We start from the raw sequence: 5,550 nt of genomic DNA on the forward strand, positions 1-5,550 counted from the left end.
AACGACGTCTGCAAGCACGTAGAATGTCAGCTTCGTACAGCATGACGCAAAGAATGACTGCACAAATGATCCATTTGAGAAGAATTATTGAAATCGGAGATGTTCAATGTGTGGTGAATTTGAGGATGAATAGAAATTCATTTGCACAACTATGTTACTTGCTAACCCACGTCGGCGGGCTGGACCATTCTAGATATGTTAGAACCGAAGAACAAGTGGCAATGTTTTTGTCTATTTTGGTGCATCATAAAAAAAACCGAGTCATTTGTCATGATTATCTACGAAGTGGTCAAACAATCAGCACCCATTTCCATGAAGTGTTGGGGTCAGTATTGAAGTTACATACTATACTGCTTGTGAAGCCTTCCCTAGTCGATGAAACCAACACCGAAGAGACGTGGAAATGGTTCAAGGTAATATGAACATTTGCTGAATATTACTTATTACAAATTCCATTTAAAATGTTGTACGTAGAATGCCTAATAGTAGTCATCCTGATACTTGTTAATCCTGTTTATACAACTTATTTTTCAGGGTTGTGTTGGTGCATTGGATGGTACATATATAAATGTGCATGTGCCTATATTAGAGAAGGGAAAGTACAGAACCAAAAAAGGAACCATTGCCGTGAATTTTTTGGGAGTGTGCGACCGAGATATGAACTTTATTTATGCGCTCTGTGGGTGGGAAGGGTCAGCAGCGGATGGCCGAGTTCTTCGTGATGCATTATCACGTGATGACAGACTTAAAGTTGAAAGAGGTTAAAATATTGTTTGACATTATCATGTTATTTCACCATTTTTTTTTTGATCCTTTTTTCATTATTGTTACAAATGGAAATCTGTTAACAAAATAGATGACTTCAATGGCAGGTTGTTATTATTTGTGTGACAACGGATATGCAAACGTCCAGGGATTCAAAGACTCCATATAGAAGAGTACCATACCATAGGGATGCTTGGGGAAATCGCACAACTGCGCCACAGAATTACAAAGAACTCTTCAATTGGAGACACAGCAAAGCTAGGAATGTGATTGAAAGAGCTTTTGGCTTGCTTAAGAAAAGATGGGCTATTCTTCGAAGTCCTTCTATCTACCACTTAAAACTCATAACATAATCATAATGGCTTACATTTTGTTACACAACTTCATCCGAGCACAAATGCCGGATAATCTTGTTGATGAGATTGAAGATGAGACATTAAGCCCAATACCACAGAATGAGAATTAATTTATTGATGATTTTAATTCCTTCGAAGAATGGGATATGTGGAGAGATAACTTTGCAATGTCGATGTACCACAACTAAGACAAGTATTATATGTTATTGTATCTGGATTGCAAACTTTTTTGTCTTTTCTAGTTACGTACTACTGACGTTTGTGAAAACACTTGTTTTGTGAAATATGTATTGGATTATTTGTTGTATTTCAAATTATGTTCTGAAATATGTTTATCCCTTTTGCAATATAACGTGTCATCTCCCATTCTAACTTCTCACATTAATGTGTAACAGGTTAACATGGTCTAAAAATTCGAAGCAATGGATAGCACAAGTGTGACGTCGAAAGGTTAAAAAACAGATAAGTTGCGACGTAGTTGGACAGCACCTGAGGAAGAGGTTCTACTTGTGGTATTGAAAGATATAATAAGCAAATGATATAAAATGGAGAACGGATTCTGTAATGGGTATTTACCTTTATTGGAATCTGCAATGAGGAATGCATTCAAAGATTCAGATTTACGTGGGCATCCCCACATAACTTCCAAGATACACGTGTGGAAGAAACATTATGGATGTTTGACATCAATGCTAGCGAAAAGTGGGATTGGTTGGAATGACACATAAAACATGATTGACGCTACAAATGAGGCATGAGACGCGATATTGAAGGTCATGTATTTGATTTATATTTTTATTTTCATATTTCAAATGTATACGCTATTACGACGAAGATATTTCAGGTCGACAATAGTGTTCAAGTATTGCGTTACAAGCAGTGGCCATATTACAAAGATTGGTGTGAAATCTTTGGCTATGATAGGGCAACAGGTGATCGAGTGGAGACTTTTCAGCTGTTGTTCATGATGTCTTAAATATGACTGAGCATGAACCAATTGACATGGAATTTGGCATGAATGAATTTTACCGGCCATTGGAAGGAGATGGTGAATCAATGTCTGTAGCTCAGACTCTCCCTTCAAACCCAAGTGGAGTTTCAAAGGTGATGTCAAAGAAACGCAAGCAATTAGACAATGTTGACAACCAAATTGTTGCTGCAATCAATAATTTAGCAGATATCACGAAGGAAACAATGCCAAACCTCATCAAAGAAATGGCGGCTGACTCGAAAATTGAAAATGCCATGGATAGTGTGTTGGCCACAATAGGAAACATTCCGGAATTAAATTCAGACGAGAAAGTGCGTGTGGCGGAGCTACTGGTGGATAAACCCAACAAACTAGCGTTGTTCTTGCGGCTTGATCGTGGAGGAAAGATCAACTTAATCAAACGACTACTAAATCCATAACCTGACATGGTATAGGGTACTCTATTTTGGCACATTATTATGGTTGTGACTTTTTTGTGATGGCCCCAAGTCATTTGTTTGTCGATCTTGCCACTTTTGTTCCGATGATGTATAAGGTACTCTATTTTGGCACATTATTATGGTTGTGACTTTTTTTGTGATGGCTCAAAGTCTTTTGTTTGTGGATGTTGCCATTTTTGTTCCGATGACGTATAGGGCACTATATTTTGGCACATTTTTATAATATCAGTGTTTACAGTTGAGATAATGGACATATGTAGGATTTGAGGATATAATTTGTGTGTGGATCTTGCCTCTATAATGCCCAATTTTGTTTGAAACAATGGTATTCGATTGTATAGAATTTGCGGATATAACTTTATAGATATGGGAAACTGAATAGAAAAGAGTTGACACTTGATTATATTTTCATCTACTTCAAACTTAAATTCGGTTGATTCATGTGAAATGTATTTGAAAACGATGGACAATAACACATTTGACATTGTGCAGTTTGGGTTCTGGGACGGTTTACGTACATGGACTAACCAAATTATGCCATTTGTTTTTAGAAACAACAAAAATCACAACAGTTATGTCATCAGAAAATAACAACAACAGTTAATATTTAATACGACATTATATTAACAACAACACGAGATAGTCCACTACACAATAACATCAGACATTATATTAACAACAACAGACAATAACAACAACAAACACCACTTACGACCGCCCAAGTCAAACTAAGTAACGATGCATACACGAGATAGTCCACTAGTGAAGAGAAAAAGGGTAGAATACTTATGATCTACTTGTACGAAGTTTCATGGGGAGTGCGCTGACTCATCCGAGCTACTAACTAGCACATATCCATCAGTTCCATGCAGACGTAAAGTTTTCTTGGAAGGGCGACCACTGGAATGATTTTTGGAACGTCTGTTGCATGATTTGAAAGCTAGCATGTTAGTTTTGTAGTAATCATCCACTAACTTCTTGCAGAGATGGTTGTTGGTAGTGATTTTTTTTTTTGGGAAATCCGAAACTTTGATTGAAACATGTTCCACTTCCTTGCGCACAACAGTATCTGCTCCTTCTCCAGTCACTTGTTCATCATCCGAGATGATAATCACATCCACTTTGTACTTGCTAGTTATACTTACTTCAAAAGATGATTTGTATGTAACAGACATAGTGGGGGTGTTCTGCAGAAAAAGCAAAAGTTGATCAATAAAACGAGCTTCTATACGAAATGTCACATATGAATCTTGCTTACTTTAAGTAACACAATCACATTAAACATAGTTTACCAACCCAAGAGTAAATTCTTGTCATTCAAAAGAGATGGAGGATCATTTTGATTTGATATCTCACCATATGTCAACATCTATGCTCATAATGATTTTTGGTAGTGAACAAGGGTACACAGTGTTCTTTGCAATTAATATGTGTAGGTAGATTTGATGCAAGCTTTTTAACAGAACACACATATTCAACTACTAAAAAATATTGGATATACAAGTAATAATATTAATGACAACTTTGAAGAAAATATCAATAATTCATAATACCATTTACTAAACATACCTCATCAAAGCAATTAAATATGTTTTTGTACCATTTACCATAACCACTATGATTAATTTTGTGAAATACATCCATAATTGAATCTAATGCAGATTCAAAATAAATCATATGAATGCTTACCTAATATAAGAATGTTTGACCCTCTCCCAAAAATTAGACTCTTCACCAAATCACCATAGACGAGGAAAAGTTGTAGCATTGTTGATATAAATCCCGAGCCCGTACACTATTTTCAAGAAAGGAACAAAGCTGTAAAATGGAACAACAATATAATCATACTTGCAAGAAAATTACTTACCTGTTCACGTGCTTCTGTTGTATATATGAGTGAGATAATATAGGTGCTCAGATTATCAAACACAGAACTCAAGAAAAAGTAAGATTCAGAACTTGCACACAACATATATGTCTCATATGCCAAAAGCTATGGAATTACATGTCTTAGAGTTCGACAAATCAATTTCAAGACACCAAAATAATATACACAAATATGCAATATATCAGCATTTGAAGAGAAGGATTACAATGAGGAAAAAAACACAGATCAATGCGCATATGAACCCAAAACAGCAACAAACATGATCACGTGAATAAGGTGTGTTCTTCATGCTATGATTTGGTAACTCATTTATTGTAGGTGAGATGCCACGGTCCATTTCAGAATATTGCTTCCTGGCATGTGGAATAGCTTCTTTCCAAGGACGAGCATGTGACACGGAGGATGAGTTCATTGACTCCTTCTTACAAAAGGTTTGGTTACTAGTATGACATGAATGATCTTGAAAATTAGTTGAGTTACGTTCAGATTTATACGACTGTGCCTCGGTGGGTGTTACATTCATTCCATGATACTCAAGATACCAAGAGAAATTGTTCCGATGTTTAAGTCCTGCGGGACAAATATAGTAATAGTGACAAGGACGAGTAGAGTAATCCTCAGCTTTCCGTAATATCATTACCTCATTTCCACAATCGCACTGTGGTGGTGTCTTGAGTTCCATAATACCTATAAATAGGTACCTAAAATTTTAAACATTCATATACATATTAACAAATTCTAATTACATTGGATGCTTTATTCACTATTACATATAGATAAATCTTTGGTGTAAATTATGTTTGAAAAATAAATTGGATTTGTCATCAAAGTAGGAAAAATTTCAAATTCGAAACACAATATTTTTTTTTTTTTTATCTATTTTCATAATAGCATCGAAATACAAAATAATCGATGCGTGAAACATGACTGTGACGAGAAAGTTAATAAATTCTTAATTAATTTATTTATCTAGTATGACAAGATATTGAACTCGAATAAATAACAAAATGATTGAAATTGTTTTTTTAGAAAATTAGTTTTTAAAATTTTTATTATATAATTGATATTTACGTATATCTCATATAGTTCATGTTAGTAATAACAAATGAA

Source organism: Primulina eburnea, chromosome 3, assembly GCF_022965805.1.
Source record: "Primulina eburnea isolate SZY01 chromosome 3, ASM2296580v1, whole genome shotgun sequence".
Taxonomy (NCBI): domain Eukaryota; kingdom Viridiplantae; phylum Streptophyta; class Magnoliopsida; order Lamiales; family Gesneriaceae; genus Primulina; species Primulina eburnea.